We start from the raw sequence: 19,789 nt of genomic DNA, 5'->3' as shown, positions 1-19,789 counted from the left end.
TTATAATTTTCTAATATTTTAGATGCCACTGTGAATAAGGAAAAATCAGCATTACAGTGACCCTTTTTAAAGGCATTTTTGCGATTAACCCCATGTATAAGTGATAAGTATTGATCACAGTTCTAGCGCAACTTCTAATGCAAATGAGCTTGAACATAGAGTGCATCTGCTGGTGGCAGCCAAATAGTGTAGTCCAATTGGTCTGATCTGCCTCAAGACAATGAATTCCACACGGTCTATTACTTTCTCACGGCCCATGTATGCCCATTTAGAGATGTTTCCTTCAAGGTTGGGATTAAGGATAGAAGGGTTCCAAGAAGAGGGGGAAATAATACAATTTGCCATGGAAACACATTTCTACTGACACCTGTACTGTGGACTGAGAGCTGTACTGTATGCTATTATGCAGAAGGCCGCAGAAAGTAGAAAGACGCTAACTTCACAAATGACTTCCACATCAACAAGCTGTAGTAACAACACACATGCACGCACACACACTTTTGTAACAGGCATTGACACAAACTGGCAGAGGAAATACAAGACCATTGTATGAGAATGCGGTGCCATGTATCGCATGCCATCGTTGGTGAGTCACCGCTGAGTCTTAGGGAAGAGAAGAGGGTGGCGAAACGGTTCACATATAAACATGCCGTACGCATAAACATGCACGTAAACAAAGCATGGGGGCACATTGGCGTGTTTATGCACAGTGGAAAATTTCTGAGTATGAGTGAAGACAGAGACTTTTAGTCTGTAGTATCTGCAAACCACCCGGCATCTTATTTTTCACTCATCAATTCAAATTAAGAGGAGGCTACTTTGTGTTGCCTGGTAGATTACCTAAACTGGAATTTGTCTTCAATCATTTTTTCTTCCTTGACAGAAATTGTTACTGTCGTTTTGTGGGATTGAAAAGTGCTGCTGTACCCTCGACTTGACATGCTCTTCTTAGCACACAAGCCCCCCCACCGCGGCCCCCTTGTGGAATGCTGTATAGTGTGAGGCCTATGGAGGAAGGGCATCCCGGGACACAGCCAACACACACACAAATACAGCTGCTAAGAGCCGTCACAACCCCCTGGAAGAGCTCCAAGGTGAAAATGGGACAACGTTTGGAAGGTTTTATCGTGAAAGAGCAAGAAGCAGAATTAAGAACCGATTCTCTGTGTGCACAAGCCTTGACATCCCAAATTCACTGTGAGGCCTTTTTTATTTAGACTGGTCAAATAAGAAAACTGCCAGGATGAGCTTCTCTTTGTGTGTGTGTTAATCATAAACATTTTTGTGCTACTTTACAGGCATAAATATTAATATATAACTCTGTTTCCTTTGACCGTTAGAACTCACAATTAATTTCGAGTGTGACCCATAAAAATGTGCAATATTATATTTTGATTGTTTCTCCCCCTTAATCCCTGCACCATGAACATTAAACTTGCACACGTGTCCCAACTGTGCTCAACCAGGCTTTTATTTGGTTTGCTGTTACTATTTTATACTCTGTTCTATTAATATTGTATTCTATTTATAACCTAATTTATTTATATCCTATTGTATTTCACTTATTATGTAAAAACTATCCTTTTAGTGGTACTCATTGGTCTCAATCTTTCGCGCCATCTCATGTGTTCCTTGAATCCTTTTAGCTTACTATAGGGTTGCATCATACAAAGGATATATAATATAAACTATATACATTTGGCCAACAATACAGCTTTTATTAATATTGTTATTATTGTGATAATGCATGTTGACAAATTCTAGCTGTGTCCTGCAAATTTTACAACTACGAGCGAACGAACGTGTCCTCAACGCAATGTACCATTCTTGCTCGCGGCTCATGTCCCTCCACTGTTCAAAGCCAATACTAAGTCAGTAATCATCAATGGCGGCAAATAAACTGAGTTTCCAGCAAGTATCATCACTGGAAGACATGCTACTCTACAAAACATAGGAGGATATGCCAACTGCAAGCTCGAGCTCTTAAATGTAGACAAATGTGGGCGGATCCATACAAGTAGCAATAGTAACAATACCAAGTATAATATTATTTGGTTGATATTGCAGTGGTTAGTTGTATCAACATTTTTTGTTGTCAAATAAATATTTTGTTGTGTTTGTTAAACTCTGTAAAGTCTAAGGACTTTAAGGACAAAAAACAAAAGATTTAAATCAGAGCCAATGGTATGAAATAATTTTAATATTTAATTGATATTGTTGGCCCTAATGTGAGTGTGAATGCTTGTCTGCCTTTCTGTGTTGCCCCTGCGATGAGGTAGAGACTTGTCCAGGGTGTACACTGCCTTCTGCCCATGTGCAGCTGGGATAGGCTCCAGCACTCCTGCAAACCCCAAAAGGGACAAGCGGTAGAAAATGTATGTTACACCGCCACCCTGTGTTTCTGTTTGATTAGAATTGTGATCAAAAATTGAAATCATTCAATGATCTTGAACATTTTGAAAAGCAGTACCAATTATGCTGCTGCAACTGATTGGTATTGAATCGATACCCAAATTTACAGTATTGCCCAAAACACACAGCAAGTGTCTTTTTGTGCCTTTCTTGCCAGTTCAGGGTCCTAAATGGCTGCCAAAGTGTTCCAACTGGTCAGATTATATCTTCAGCCATCTACTTTCCAGGTGAAAGGCATGGTTTATGGCCTACAATAAACTTACAGGGAGCAAGGAAGCAAGGAAACAGCAGACCACTCAATGATGTAAACATAGGGACACATGGTAGTGATCACGGCGCAGCTATACATAGTTCTTCTGCGTTAGCGCTTATAATAACAATATCACTAATACTTGGTTAATTTTCAAGTCCATCCATTTTCTACCGCTTGTCCCTTTCGGGGTCGCGGGGGGGTGCTGGAGCCTATCTCAACTGCATTCGGGCGAAAGGCGGGACAAGTCGCCATCTCATCGCAGGGCCTAATTTTCAAGTCACGAAATGTAAATGGAGTACAGTTGGCGCTTTTTGAATGGTCATTTATTGGGATTTATGGGCAGAATAGAGGATCTTGTTGTAACGTATGGGTTATATAGTTCATGTGTGATGATAATTCATAATTTGCATACAAAATAATAATAGATGAATGTATCAGCAATTAAATCAAGTATGAAAATTATGAATTATCATCACACATGAACTTTGTCACTTATGGGTTGTATAGTTCATGTGTGATGATAATTCACAATTTGCATATTTGATTTAATTGCTGATAAATTCATCACACATGAACTATATAACCCATAAGTTACAACAGATCTCCCATTGATTCTGCTGTAAGTGGACTTTTAATTACGTTTATGTAATATTCAGAATGCATTAAAGAATTAAAGAATCCATCTGTCGTCATGTCTTTCATATGAAAGTGAACGATAGGCAAAATTCCAAAAAAAGTGCAGTTCTCTTATAAAGCTGGGGTAACGAAGTTGTATTCTTTAACTAAAAAAAATCATATAAGCACCATACAGTATATCATAACAGTATTAATTTCTGAAAACATTGTACGTCTGCGTACTGTCTGTGCCTTATAATTAAGTATTTTAGTAAATAAAACCCTAGAAGACAAAGTCATTGTTCTTCCAGGCACTAAACACCTCCAGATCCAATCTCAGGATTTAGAGAAAGGAGGGGTGAGCAGAGCCCACAATGGAGCCTCCTCATTGGTTGACGCGATAAATAGTTAAGTGTGTGCACGGTGTGAACTTGTTTTCAGTAAAGCACGGCTGCCGAATACCCACCTGGACAGCATGTTACAGCATATACTGCTAAAAAAACAAAAAAGAGAAAATCAGAGAAAGAAAATAAAGTATGTCTAAAAAAACTAAAAAAGAGCCAAAACTCAAATAAATATTGGTCTGGCGTATTCAAGATGGAGGACACTGTGGGACAGTCTTGGACTAACTTTGGACGCGCAGTTGGCTGTGATATAATGTTCCAAAAATATATATTTTGTATTTTTGCGTCGCGACGTGTGTTACCGATACTCACACGATTGCTGTTCCGTGTATTGTAAGCAAAGACAGTTTGTGGTTTTTTGCATTTAGATTTTTGCTAAATCTTTGTATAATATATGGCAATATTACAGCTCGGCAACATAAATGAGTATTTCATAATTAGAGTAAAAAAAAACATGTACCTGTGACGACGACATTTCTTTTCTGCAACAAAATACAAACTTGGGGATCCTTCGACAACAACCTATGGGTGAGCACGTAGAGCTCTCTTGCACGATTTTGTGCACTACCAGAAAGAAAGAGACTGAGAGGGAGTACTAACGAGATGCACAGAGTGGGGGGCGGGATTTACAGTTTGAATTCTGCCTGGTGACACGAGATTCAAGTACTCCAGCTTTAATTTTTGGAGCTGGAGAACACAAGAACGTGTTGTTCAAATCGGAATTGGACGTTTTCCTGGAAAAACATGCCTCTTCCATAAAGTTTATTAATTTAAATCTCCACCAAATCCCCCCAAAAATTGATTTCTCGCTGGATTATAAAGACAATATAACATACATCCATAAACCTGGATGCATATGCAAAAGTGCAATATATTTATCTGTACAGTAATCTATTTATTTATATCTGCACCTTATTGCTTTTTTTATCCTGCACTACCATGAGCTAATGCAACGACATTTCATTCTTATCTGTACTGCAAAGTTCAAATTTGAATGACAATAAAAAGGAAGTCTAAGTCTAAGTAGGTATTTATCTTCTATGCAGCACTTTTTAAAACTATATTCATAGTCTTAAAGGGAACTGCACTTTTTTGGGGAATGTTGCCTATTATTCACAATCCCTATGTAAGACAACAACACACGCATTTTCTTTTTTTTATGCATTCTAATTTCTAATATACAGCAAATACAATGTGGCTAACAATGAAGCAAATGGGAGTACTCCATTGCAGTGGTCCCCAACCTTTTTGTAACTGCGGACCGGTCAAAGCTTGATAATTTGTCCCACGGACCGGAGGGTGGGGATGTTTTTTGGGTTTTTTTGGTCATAAAAAAATACAATCATGTGTGCTTACGGACTGTATCCCTGCAGACTGTATTGATCTATATTGATATATAATGTAGGAACCAGAAATATTAATAACAGAAAGAAACAACTCTTTTGTGCGAATGAGTGTGAATGAGTGAAAATGTCGTAGGGAAGTTTTTTGGGTTGGTGCACTAATTGTAAGTGTATCTTGTGTTTTTTATGTTTATTCAATAAAAAAAAATTTTTTTTTAATTGGTTGGCTTGTTGGGGACCACTGCTCTATTGCACCCATAAAGCCCTCAAAATACATCCAAAAACCGCCAACAATACTCCACTTACTAATTTACTAAATATTAACCAAGGATTAGCAATATTGTTATTACAAGTGCTAACGCCAAGCAACTACTTTTAGCGGCAACGTGATCACAGAGAGGTAACTAGCTTATGCTGCTATATTGACATACAGAGCCGGTGAGTTGCAGCATCACCTCTGAGTTCCATCCATTTTCTACCGCTTATTCCCTTTTGGGGTCACGGGGGGAGCTGGAGCCTATCTCAGCTACAATCAGGCGGAAGGCGGGGTACACCCTTGACAAGTCGCCACCTCATCGCAGGGCCAACACAGATAGACAACATTCACACTCACATCCACACACTAGGGCCAATTTAGTGTTGCCAATCAACTTATCCCCAGGTGCATGTCTTTGGAAGTGGGAGGAATTCCTCCAAATACTGTAAATCTTGCATTACATTACAGCATCCTCTCAAATACAGTGCATATGCATGCAGCATTTTCCCATCCTCAGCTTTAATCGCTGTCCAATTCAAGGCTTTTTCCAAGTATGCTCCTGAAATTTTCATCTCATTTCCAAAGTGTTCTTTTAAGAGGCGCCTTGCTTCATTATAGCCCCTACTGGCTTCCATGTGCAAACAGGTAAAAGTTCATTCTAGATTATAAAGCATGCATCACACCTGTATAGTAAAAGGTTATAACCATCAACCGAGAGGTTATTCAACTCTGACATTTAACTTAGGCCTGAAAATCGGGGGACAAACACAAAAAGATGCTTGTTTGCGTCCAACTTTTTGTTGTTGTTGATCTATGTGAAGATTATGATTAATTCTTCATCAAAACAGTAAGATATGAAAATCCCATCAGTCGGCATCCGACTGAGAGCAGACAATGTACACTAAGTAATTGTTTTATTATGTTCGTAGTCTGTATTTCTTGTTTAGCACTTAGCAATACTGCTACCTACTTATTGGATGGGTTTATCACACGGCTTCTAAAACTTGTAGCTCAACTTCCTTACATTCAGGCTCAAAAATGTAAAGTTGTGGATCATTATTTGTCCCAAGCAGTCATTGTTGGCTCCCATGAATTCTGCCATAATTAGTAATAGTAATAACAGTTGTTGAAGGAAACAGCAAACGTCGTTATGCGTCTGTGAAAATAATGTGCTGTCGTATGCTTGAAATGAGCACAATGCGTAAATATTACATGTTATTGTGAATGTGCCTGTAACTTCATTACATACAGTATGTACCTGTATATAAAACATTGATGAAAGATTTTCATTGTTTTTAGAGCGCTTTATAGGTGGAAAAGAGCAAATCCATTGTAAGCGGACTCTTGCTCGCGTTTATTCATGAGTTCTAATTAGAGATGTCTGATAATATCAGACTGCCGATATTATCGGCCGATAAATGCTTTAAAAAGTAATATCGGAAATGATCTGTATCGGTTTCAAAAAGTAAAATGAATTACTTTTTAAAACGCCGCTGTACGGAGTGGTACACGGATATAGGGAGAAGTACAGAGCGCCAATAAACCTTAAAAGCACTGCCTTTGCATCCCGGCCCAATCATATAATATCTGCGGCTTTTTACACACACAAGTGAATGCAAGGCATACTTGGTCAACAGCCATACAGGTCACACTGAGGGTGGCCGTATAAGCAACTTTAACACTGTTACAAATATGCGCCACACTGTGAACCCACACCAAACAAGAATGACAAACACATTTCGGGAGAACATCCGCATCGTAACACAACATAAACACAACAGAACAAATATCCAGAACCCCTTGCAGCACTAACTCTTCTGGGACGCTACAATATACAGTACACCCCCCGCTTTGTCGTTTGCCTAGTGCTGTTAAGGATGTCCGTGCGCCAAAAACAAGAGCATTTTAAAAAGTTCCATGTCGCCTGAAGTCCAGTACTTAAATGTTATTTTTGTTTTGTCTGTTATTTACTAATCATAATTAACAAGTCACAGTGTAATCGACACCAGCAGGTACAGCTCTGCGAGAGCACCTTGGTGAACCGCACCACCTGATGCCTTAGGAGTCGTGCTGGACAACGAGCTGACAACTTTTGGCTTGTTGGCTAGGGCTCTTTACTCTCAGTCTGCAGTAGGGTTGTACGGTATACCGGTATTAGTATAGTACCGCGATACTAATGAATCATATTCGGTACTATACTGCCTCTGAAAAGTACCGTTCTGCCCGCCACCCGCAAGTGCATCTTCACCTCTTTCATTCGCACCAAATACTGCATAAGTAGCTTTGCGGTAAAACGGTTGATTCTGTTCAATTTCTGAGCGGTTTTTGCTTGAGGCAAACCCACCTGAGCAATACCTGAAATCCAAGGCCGTGTTTTTCAACCTTTTTTGAGGCAAGGCACATTTGTTTCATTAAAAAATACGGAGACACACCACCAGCAGAAAACGTTAAAAAATTAAACTACACCAGGTCGTCGTGCCTTATTCTGAGTTTGTTGGTGTTTTCCTGTGTGTACTGCTTTAGTTCTTGTCTTGCGCTTTTATTTTGGTGGCCCTTCCTGTTTTCTTGGTATTTTCCTGGAGCAGTTTCATGTCTTCCTTTGAGTGCTATTCCCCCCACACCTGCTTTGTGTTAGCAAGCAAGACTATTTAAGTTGTTGCTATCCTCCTTTGTGTGGACATTGTTGATTGTCATGTCATGTACGGATGTACTTTGTGGACGCCGTAAGTTTTTGCTGTCGTCCAGCATGCTGTTTCAGTTTACTTTGTAGCCAGTTCAGTTTTACTTTCGTTTTGCATAGCCATTGCCTTCTCTTTTCGCTCATTTTTGGTTTAAGCATTACATACCTTTTTACCTGCACGCTGCCTCCCACTGTGGTCTGCATATTGGGATCACAACAAACCATACTCATCTCACCCCACACATTCCGACTTTTACAAAGCAATTAACTACCTGCTGCCACCTACTGATATGGAGCATCACATGGTTACCCTGCCAAGTTCTACACAGCACAGACACTAAGCAGCGGCACATTATTTGCAGATTATAATTATTGATTTGCAAAAAATCTGCGATGAGGTGGCGACTTGTCCAGGGTGTACCCCGCCTTCCGCCCAAATGCTGCTGACATAGGCTCCAACACCCCCCGCCACCCTAAAAGGTACAAGCGGTAGCAAAGGGATGGATGGATTTGTAAAAAATATTTTTTGGACCTATTAGGTCAGTGGTTCTCAAACTTTTTTCACCAAGTCCCACTATATAAAACAATTGGCTCTAAAAGTACCACCATTATGACCGACATTAAGAGACAGTAGCGTGGTAGGCATAAGTATTCATTAAATACAAGGCAAGGATTTAATTTACCGTATTTTTCGGACTATAAGTCGCAGTTTTTTTCCATAGTTTGGCCAAGGGGGCGACTTATACTCAGGAGCGACTTATGTGTGAAATTATTAACACATTACCATAAAATATCAAATATTATTGTTTAGCTCATTCACGTAAGAGACTAGACGTATACGATTTCATCGGATTTAGCGATTAGGAGTGACAGATTGTTTGGCAAACGTATAGCATGTTCTATATGTTATAGTTATTTGAATGACTCTTAACCATAATATGTTATGTTAACATACCAGGCACGTTCTCAGTTGGTTATTTATGCGTCATATAACGTACACTTATTCAGCCTGCTGTTCACAATTCTTTATTTATTTTAAATTGCCTTTCAAATGTCTATTCTTGGTTTTATCAACGACTTATATATGTTTTTTTCCTTCTTTATTGTGCATTTTCGGCCAGTGCGACTTATACTCCGGGGCGACTTATACTTCGAAAAATACGATGACAAGAGCGCCTCGTGCCCGAGTGCAGCTGGGATAGGCTCCAGTCCCACCGCTACTCCGAAAGGGACAAGCAGTAAAAAATGGATGGATAAAAGTATATTTAATATCTTCGGCCACTGTAACATTACACACGGTTTGAACAGCGACACTGCGTTTAAACATAGGAAAATAAAACACTAATCACTTCATTGATTATTTGGCTTACCACAGTTTGAGAGTCACTGAATTAGGTGATGTTGCATAATTTCTCACGGCACAGTGGTTGAAAAACACTGATTTAAGGCACTAAAAGTGGGGTTATTTTGGGGGGAAAAATTGTGAAAGTCACACATAAACTAGTGTCACCTGCCTTTTATGACCACAGGAGTTCAAGGGAGATCAACTTTGCCACAGTTGAGCCGCCTTTCTTTTTTTTTCTTTTTTTTAAGTGAAATATACTTTCACCCAGATCAACATAACATAATAAACACCGTAATACTTTGCAGTTGCAGATGCTGCTGCTGCTTTCATTGCAGAGGGCGAGAGAAGAATGCCGTCCAGTCCATTGCAGGACTCCCACGCTTGTGCAACACTCCACAAAAGCTTCAATTGTGGGTGGAGATTTTTTGTTTTGACTTCACCGTGACGCAACTTTTTTTTTTTCTTTCCTAAAAAAAATAAGCCACTTTCTCCAGTACAGTACGGCAAAAGTATGACAAGCATTTAGGGCGAGATAGCTATACTTGGGTACATACATTGCGTTACCCCTGAAGCACTGCAGCGTCATGTCAGCAGATTTGCTTGGGGGAGGTACTGCATGGCTATGCGTCATGCGTACAAAGCTTACTGTATATATCATGTAATTACATATATGTATATATATTTACCAGTACGTTGTTATTCCATGCACGGTGATGAAGTGTCCTCTTCAGACGACCAATAAAGTTTGCCGATTCAAAGGAACTCGTACCCCTGGTTCTCCTCCTTCTTCTTCGCGACTCTTGCGGCTCTACCGTGGCCGCCCGTCGCCACTCTCACCTCGGCCACGCTCGTCCTCTGAGTGCCCACTGCCTGTGTGACGGAAAGGGGAAGTCGCTCACACGAACAGTTTGGACGGAGCAGCCCGACTTCACAGTATAGCTAACACTTTAAAGAGGCAGACATCTTTTCTTTTCTTTTGGTGTTGTTGTTGCTTGATAGTGGCGGCGTAGCTTTCTTTACGGAAGCTCGGCTAATGTAGTCATGTCGTGCCGCCTTTTACGGACACGTGAACTCGGTGCACTCGGCGCTATTATAAAGAAGCCCATGAAGCGCCCTCCCCTCCTCTCTCGCGTTCGCCACCGGCGCCAAAAGGACACGTCGGTCACATATGTTGTTGTGCTTTCATGAAAAGGCAAATGAATGACACGTTTAAGGCGACACGGGCGACGAGAGGAAGGTGAACATGTGTGGTTACCTCACATGTCCTCAGATGACAGCGGGAGCCGCGGCGAACTTCTGCACATGCGCAAACTTCCCTTTTTTTTTTTTTTTTTGGGAGGGACGTGACAGCGTCAACTGCTGGCGGCGGGGCCACACTGCAGCCCAGCAGTAACGGAGTACAGTATGATATACAGTATATATAGTACAGTACACTCGTGAAAAGGAATGTATTTAATCTGTAAACAAAGACAATCCCAATTAGTTTTTACAAATTGACAAACTATTACGTTTTTATGAACTGACAAATGTACAACTTAGCTAAATTTTGGTTGGTATTTGTTAGTATGCAAAGGTTTTAAGCATATATATATATATATATATATATATATATATATATATATATATATATATATATATATATATATACACACATTATATATACAGTATATACATACAGATATATACACATACACATATACTGTACATACATATATACATACACACATATATATACATATATATACATACTGTACATACATACATACACATTATATACATCATCGTCGATCATAATATTTTATTAGAGCGTATCAAAACACGTATTGGTATGTCAGACTTAGCCTTGTCGTGGTTTAACAGGGGGTTACCCACATATGCGGTCCTCTCCAAGGTTTCTCATAGCCATTCACATCGACGTCCCACTGGGGTGAGTTTTTCCTTGCCCTTGTGTGGGCTTTGTACTGAGGATGTCGTTGTGGCTTGTGCAGCCCTTTGAGACACTTGTGATTTAGGGCTATATAAATAAACATTGATTGATTGATATATATACATACTGTATATACATATATATACATACATACATACACACACACACACACACACACACATTACATATATATATATATACATACACATATGTGTGAGTGTGAATGTTGTCTGTCTATCTGTGTTGGCCCTGCGATGACGTGGCGACTTGTCCAGGGTGTACCCCGCCTTCCGCCCGAATGCAGCTGAGATAGGCTCCAGCACCCCCCGCGACCCCGAAAGGGACAAGCGGTAGAAAATGGATGGATGGATATGCATATACATATATACACATACGTATATACATATACATATATATACATATAAATACATACTGTATATACACATATATACATACATACATACATATACATACACACATATATATATACATATACATATATATATACATACATACATACACACATATATACATACATACACACACATTATATATATATATATATATATATATATATATATATATATTGTATATATACATACATATATATATATATATGTATATATATATATATATATATATATATATATATATATATATATATATATATATATATATATATATATATATATATATATATATATATATAATCAGAATCAGAATCAGAATCAGCTTTATTGTCATTACGCAAGGTAACGAGATTGAGGCCATTCCATACAGTGCGATGTGTGCATGCTAGAAAAACAATGTGCAAATATATAAAAATTTAAAAAATGTAGAAGTGCAATAAATATGGTGTGAAATGAATATATACATGAAAAAACAAAACAAAAACAGGGTGGTTGGTGGAATGGGTTATTGCACCGAAGAGAAGGCAGTTATGAGGGACAATGGGGCAGTCCGTTCAGGATGGTTATGGCCCTGGGGAAGAAGCTGTTCTTTAGCCTGTTTGTTTTGGTTTTAATGCACCTGTAGCGCTTCCCAGAGGGCAGCAGGTGGAACAGGTCAGAGCCAGGGTGGGTGCTGTCTTTGATGATGGCACTGGCTCTGTTGAGGCAGCGGGAGGTGTAGATGTCCGTCAGAGAGGGGAGAGGGCGGCCGATGATCTTCTGAGCCATCTTGACCACTCTTTGCAGCCTCTCCCTGTCTGCTGCAGTGCAGCTGCCGTACCATACCGTAATACAGTAGGTCAGCAGGCTCTCGATGGACGAGCGGTAGAAGGTCAGCAGCAGGTCAGGCTTCAGGTTGTACTTCCCGAGGACTCTAAGGAAGTGTAGCCGCTGCTGAGCCTTCTTGATGATTGATGTGGTGTTGACTGTCCAGGAGAAGTCATTAGAGATGTGGACTCCAAGGTACCTGAAGGTGTGGACCCTCTCTACACGCTCGCCGTTGATGTAGAGGGGGGCAGGGTCGGTGCTGCTCCTCCTGAAGTCGACGATGATCTCTCTGGTCTTGCTGGTGTTGAGAGCGAGGTTGTTCTCCGAAGACCAGGCCGTCAGCTTCAGGACCTCCTCTCTGTAGGCAGCCTCGTCACCCCTGGAGATGAGCCCGACCACTGTGGTATCGTCGGCAAACTTGACGACCATCACTGATGGTGGAAACTTTACACTAGACTTCAGGCAACGTGGATCCTGTGCCTCTCCTGTCTTCCTCCAGACTCTGGGACCTCGATTTCCAAAGGAAATGCAAAATTTGCATAGTTGGGTGATGGTTTGGGGTGCCATGTCATCTGCTGGTGTCGGTCCACTCTGTTTCCTGAGATCCAGGGTCAACGCAGCCGTCTACCAGCAAGTTTTAGAGCACTTCATGCTTCCTGCTGCTGACCTGCTCTATGGAGATGGAGATTTCAAGTTCCAACAGGACTTGGCGCCTGCACACAGCGCAAAATCTACCCGTGCCTGGTTTACGGACCATGGTATTTCTGTTCTAAATTGACCCGCCAACTCCCCTGACCTTAGCCCCATAGAAAATCTGTGGGGTATTGTGAAAAGGAAGATGCAGAATGCCAGACCCAAAAACGCCGAAGAGTTGAAGGCCACTATCAGAGCAACCTGGGCTCTCATAACACCTGAGCAGTGCCAGAAACTCATCGACTCCATGCCACGCCGCATTAACGCAGTAATTGAGGCAAAAGGAGCTCCAACCAAGTATTGAGTATTGTACATGCTCATATTTTTCATTTTCATACTTTTCAGTTGGCCAACATTTCTAAAAATCCCTTTTTTGTATTAGCCTTAAGTAATATTCTAATTTTGTGACACAAGGAATTTTGGATTTCATTTGTTGCCACTTCAAATCATCAAAATTAAATGAAATAAACATTTGAATGCATCAGTCTGTGTACAATGAATAAATATAATGTACAAGTTACACCTTTTGAATGCAATTACTGAAATAAATCAAGTTTTTCAAAATATTCTAATTTACTGGCTTTTACCTGTATATATATATATATATATATATATATATATATATATATATATATATATATATATATATATATATATATATAAAAGAAATACTTGAATTTCAGTGTTCATTTATTTACACATATACACACACATAACACTCATCTACTCATTGTTGAGTTAAGGGTTGAATTGTCCATCCTTGTTCTATTCTCTGTCACTATTTTTCTAACCATGCTGAACACCCTCTCTGATGATGCATTCTGCTTTGTCTCCTTGTTGTGTGCGCAGTTGTGCACTGCACTCTCTAAAAGCCCTAGATGTTATTGTCACATATGCATGTACAGTAGATGGCAGTATTGTCCTGTTTAAGAGTGTCACAACATTGCTGTTTGCGGCAAACGAACTGCTTTACGGTAGACGAAAACGTGACTGCTGTTGTTGTGTGTTGTTGCCGCGCTGGGAGGACGTTAATGAAACTGCTTAACAATAAACTCACATAAGAAACCAAGAACTCGCCCTTGATCATTCTACAGTTATAACATCATTGGGCAGGCACGCTGTTTATATTGTGGGAAAGCGGACGTGAAAACAGGATGTCGACACGTCACTCAGGTCCGCATGGAGCTGGAGGGGGCGTGGCCTCCAGCTCCGCCTGAATTTCGAGAGATTTTCGGGAGAAAATTTGTCCCGGGAGGTTTCCGGGAGAGGCGCTGAATTTCGGGAGTCTCCCGGAAAATCCGGGAGGGTTGGCAAGTATGCTAACAAGACATCATGGTGGAGCTGAAGCCAAGTTTCTTAACATGGAGATATTCTAGACCAGTGGTTCTTAACCTTGTTGGAGGTACCGAACCCCACCAGTTTCATATGCGCATTCACCGAACCCAAACCATAATCATACAATGATGTTGTTATATTAAAGAAATACTAATAAAGGTACATTTTATTAACGGAAAGTTACAGGAATGTACACATGATCCCATGTTTACATCTCATTGTGCAACATGTGAATGTTTTAGTGGGAACTAAATGCGATATCTGAAAGGGGTACACATCATTTCCAAAGCAGGACCCCCCACCCAGATATATAATACTAGTACACAGCTCATGAAAAACAATATGTTATAGTCATTGTAAGTGGGTCAAAACCCTTATATTAGAAAATAATCTCATGGAAATGACTGCTGTCGTTTGATTACAATAATAAAACATTGAACTTGTTATTTAGTCAGGTTTGGAACAGGTGTGCTGCAGGTGTGACCACAGTGCATGTGCACGTCTGACGTCGCTCACATGTGCTCCACCGAATGCTCAAGGAGTTTTTGCGTTTGCTCACACATATGGAAAATTAGATGGAACATTGTTTGGGGGTATCCATAATACGCCGATAGGGAGAAGTTTTTGTTTACACGATGAGTCGGGCGTGTCTTGACCTCCGCGGCGGAGGCTCTACCGAACCCCTGAGGCCGACTCACCGAACCCCTAGGGTTCGATCGAACCCAGGTTACGAACCACTGTTCTAGACTGACCATGCGTCCTCTTTTCCCCGGACATGTCTTCTTTTGCGGGGTTGTCCAGGCGGAGTTTCTTAAATGGGACCCCATTTTGAAAATTCCTAGCGCTGATCAACAGATTGTATTATTCTCCAGTGCAATAACAGTACTGAAATGAGGGCTAAAAGGGCATTAATGGGAGCTTTAAAAAAAAAAGAACTACATACCGTATTTTTCGGACTATAAGTCCGAAACATATATATAAGTGCGACTTATATATATATATTTTTCCTTCTTTATTATGCATTTTCGGCAGGTGCGACTTATACTCCGGTGCGACTTATACTCCAAAAAATACGGTAGTTACTTTTCACAGTAACGCATTACTTTTTGGTGTAAGTAACTGAGTTAGTAATTGAGTTACTTTTGAAATAAAGTAACTAGTAACTGTAACTCGATACTGGTTTTCAGTAACTAACCCAACACTGCTTAAATGTCACTTTTAGACAAAATACAGTAGAAGTTGTTAAACACATTTGCTACTATGTGAGGTTTTGGTCTCGGTTACTTCTATATTTTACGAAACAGAAAGCTTCCTTCTCAAGTCAGTGTATGTTTCCAGTACGAGTTGAGGGGAAAAAAAAGTGAAATAGCTATGACATGGCCAAAAAAACAGAGTCATTCTGAGAGGTCAACTTCTGTTTTTAAAGGGGAACATTATCACCAGACCTATGTAAGCGTCAATATATACCTTGATGTTGCAGAAAAAAACCCATATTTTTTTAACCGATTTCCGAACTCTAAATGGGTGAATTTTGGCGAATTAAACGCCTTTCTAATATTCGGTCTCGGGAAGCAATCCGCCATTTTTTCAAACACCGAGTCAAATCAGCTCTGTTATTTTCCGTTTTTTCGACTGTTTTCCGTACCTTGGAGACATCATGCCTCGTCGGTGAGTTGTCGGAGGGTGTAACAACACGATCAGGGACGGATTCAAGTTGCACCAGTGGCCCAAAGATGCGAAAGTGGCAAGAAATTGGATGTTTGTTCCGCACACTTTACCGACGAAAGCTATGCTACGACAGAGATGGCAAGAATGTGTGGATATCCTGCGACACTCAAAGCAGATGCATTTCCAACGATAAAGTCAAAGAAATCTGCCGCCAGACCCCCATTGAATCTGCCAGAGTGTGTGAGCAATTCAGTGACAAATGACCTGGGTAGCACGGCAAGCAATGGCTTTGGCTTTTGGCAGTTTGTTCCCGCAGACGAGCGAGCTAAACCCCCTGGATGTCTTGGCTCACACCGTCCCTTATGCCACCGAATATGATCAAGAGAAGAATATCGACCCTAGCTTCCCTGGCCTGCTGACATCAACTCCAAAACTGGACAGATCAGCTTTCAGGAAAAGAGAGCGGATGAGGGTATGTCTACAGAATATATTAATTGATGAAAATTGGGCTGTCTGCACTCTCAAAGTGCATGTTGTTGCCAAATGTATTTCGTATGCTGTAAACCTAGTTCATAGTTGTTAGTTTCCTTTAATGCCAAACAAACACATACCAATCGTTGGTTAGAAGGCGATCGCCAAATTCGTCCTCGCTTTCTCCCGTGTCGCTGGCTGTCGTGTCGTTTTCATCAGTTTCGCTTGCATACGGTTCAAAACGATATGGCTCAATAGCTTCAGTTTCTTCTTCAATTTTGTTTTCGCTACCTGCCTCCACACTATCACCATCCGTTTCAATACATTCGTAATCTGTTGAATCGCTTAAGCCGCTGAAATCCGAGTCTGAATCCGAGCTAATGTCGCTATAGCTTGCTGTTCTTTCTGCCATGTTTGTTTGTGTTGGCTTCACTATGTGACGTCACAGTAAAATGGGGGGGTGTTTATAACGATGGTTAAAATCAGGCACTTTGAAGCTTTTTTTAGGGATATTGCGTGATGGGTAAAATTTTGAAAAAAACTTCGAAAAATATAATAAGCCACTGGGAACTGATTTTTAATGGTTTTAACCATTCTGAAATTGTGATAATGTTCCCCTTTAAAGGAGAGAAAAACAAGAACATGAAAGCTGTTGTTGCTGAGGTCAAGTACAGTGAGTACATGGTGTATAGAACATGTTGATCCAAATTAAAATACCAGAAGCTCATTATTGCTAACAACCGAGTAATCCAGGGAACGACAGAGACCACCAGTCCCTTGCATCGAGATGTGGACTCCTTCTGCCGGCACTAAAAGCATGCACCATTATTGTGTCAAAGGCCTTATGCGAGTGTGAATGTTGTCCGTCTATCTGCCCTGAGCTGGCCACTTCTCCAGGGTGTACCCCACCTTCCGCCCGAGTGCAGCTGGGATAGGCTCCAGCACCCCCCACGACCCAGAGAGGGGCAAGCGGTAGAAAATGGATGGGTTTATTTAATAAAGGTTTATTCTAGCAGACTATATAAGGTGATTGGGACACAGCCATCGCCATTGTTTGGCAAAGACCATGAGATCATGCTGGGTTGTGTGTGTGTTACAAAGAAGTGTGTCATGAACAAACATAAAACCTGACCCCCGAGCCTTGTGTCTCATTTTGAAGAGTCACACTCCTCTTATGACAGCATTTCTCCTTTTTTTCCCCCACACATCACGTAACATGTAGACATGTGACAAATTAGTTGCATATGTTCACAGAGTCGGCCTTTGACTTCCAAAGCATGTGACATGCATGTGGACCAGAACATGTCTGAATCTTGTTCCACAAAACTGTCTTTGACTTCCAAAGCATGTGACACGCATGTGGACCAGAACGTAAAGTACGATAGTAATAAGGGCCCTATTGTGTGTGTGTGCCTAAAAAAACAACACCCACGAGTCTTCAGCTCAGCAAGCGTCATTCTAACCCAGAGCTGGGTGAATATTTTGACTTGGGAGCCACATTGAGAGAAAACAATGTGTCTGGGGGCCAATGTGTATGTGTGTATAAATTAGGCTGACCATATTCTGAAATCCCCAAAAAGAGGACACATACAGGTAAAAGCCAGTAAATTAGAATATTTTGAAAAACTTGATTTATTTCAGTAATTGCATTCAAAAGGTGTAACTTGTACATTATATTTATTCATTGCACACAGACTAATGCATTCAAATGTTTATTCATTTAATTTTGATGATTTGAAGTGGCAACAAATGAAAATCCAAAATTCCGTTTGTCACAAAATTAGAATATTACTTAAGGCTAATAGAAAAAAGGGATTTTTAGAAATGTTGGCCAACTGAAAAGTATGAAAATGAAAAATATGAGCATGTACAATACTCAATACTTGGTTGGAGCTCCTTTTGCCTCAATTACTGCGTTAATGCGGCGTGGCATGGAGTCGATGAGTTTCTGGCACTGCTCAGGTGTTATGAGAGCCCAGGTTGCTCTGATAGTGGCCTTCAACTCTTCTGCGTTTTTGTTTCTGGCATTCTGCATCTTCCTTTTCACAATACCCCACAGATTTTCTATGGGGCTAAGGTCAGGGGAGTTGGCGGGACAATTTAGAACAGAAATACCATGGTCCGTAAACCAGGCACGGGTAGATTTTGCGCTGTGTGCAGGCGCCAAGTCCTGTTGGAACTTGAAATCTCTATCTCCATAGAGCAGGTCAGCAGCAGGAAGCATGAAGTGCTCTAAAACTTGCTGGTAGACGGCTGCGTTGACCCTGGATCTCAGGAAACAGAGTGGACCAACACCAGCAGATGACATGGCACCCCAAACCATCACTGATGGTGGAAACTTTACACTAGACTTCAGGCAACGTGGATCCTGTGCCTCTCCTGTCTTCCTCCAGACTCTGGGACCTCGATTTCCAAAGGAAATGCAAAATTTGCATGGTTGGGTGATGGTTTGGGGTGCCATGTCATCTGCTGGTGTCGGTCCACTCTGTTTCCTGAGATCCAGGGTCAACGCAGCCGTCTACCAGCAAGTTTTAGAGCACTTCATGCTTCCTGCTGCTGACCTGCTCTATGGAGATGGAGATTTCAAGTTCCAACAGGACTTGGCGCCTGCACACAGCGCAAAATCTACCCGTGCCTGGTTTACGGACCATGGTATTTCTGTTCTAAATTGGCCCGCCAACTCCCCTGACCTTAGCCCCATAGAAAATCTGTGGGGTATTGTGAAAAGGAAGATGCAGAATGCCAGACCCAAAAACGCAGAAGAGTTGAAGGCCACTATCAGAGCAACCTGGGCTCTCATAACACCTGAGCAGTGCCAGAAACTCATCGACTCCATGCCACGCCGCATTAACGCAGTAATTGAGGCAAAAGGAGCTCCAACCAAGTATTGAGTATTGTACATGCTCATATTTTTCATTTTCATACTTTTCAGTTGGCCAACATTTCTAAAAATCCCTTTTTTCTATTAGCCTTAAGTAATATTCTAATTTTGTGACACACGGAATTTTGGATTTTCATTTGTTGCCACTTCAAATCATCAAAATTAAATGAAATAAACATTTGAATGCATCAGTCTGTGTGCAATGAATACATATAATGTACAAGTTACACCTTTTGAATGCAATTACTGAAATAAATCAAGTTTTTCAAAATATTCTAATTTACTGGCT

General features: G+C 40.8%; 1 protein-coding gene across 1 annotated transcript in view; it reads right to left on the bottom strand.

Annotated features, from left to right (window-relative positions):
* Positions 1 to 10,170, bottom strand: part of LOC133574939 (nucleus accumbens-associated protein 2) — a 124,723-nt gene extending 114,553 nt beyond the window's left edge. The window contains exon 1 of the mRNA XM_061927301.2: positions 9,995 to 10,170. The gene's annotated coding sequence lies outside the window, so the exon portion shown is untranslated. The remainder of the gene's footprint in view (positions 1 to 9,994) is intronic.
* Between the last annotated feature and the right edge of the window lie 9,619 nt (positions 10,171 to 19,789).

Source organism: Nerophis lumbriciformis, linkage group LG32 (genome assembly GCF_033978685.3).
Source record: "Nerophis lumbriciformis linkage group LG32, RoL_Nlum_v2.1, whole genome shotgun sequence".
Classification (NCBI taxonomy): domain Eukaryota; kingdom Metazoa; phylum Chordata; class Actinopteri; order Syngnathiformes; family Syngnathidae; genus Nerophis; species Nerophis lumbriciformis.
Note: the sequence above shows the minus strand (reverse complement) of the source record. Positions and strands in the feature narration are given on the sequence as shown.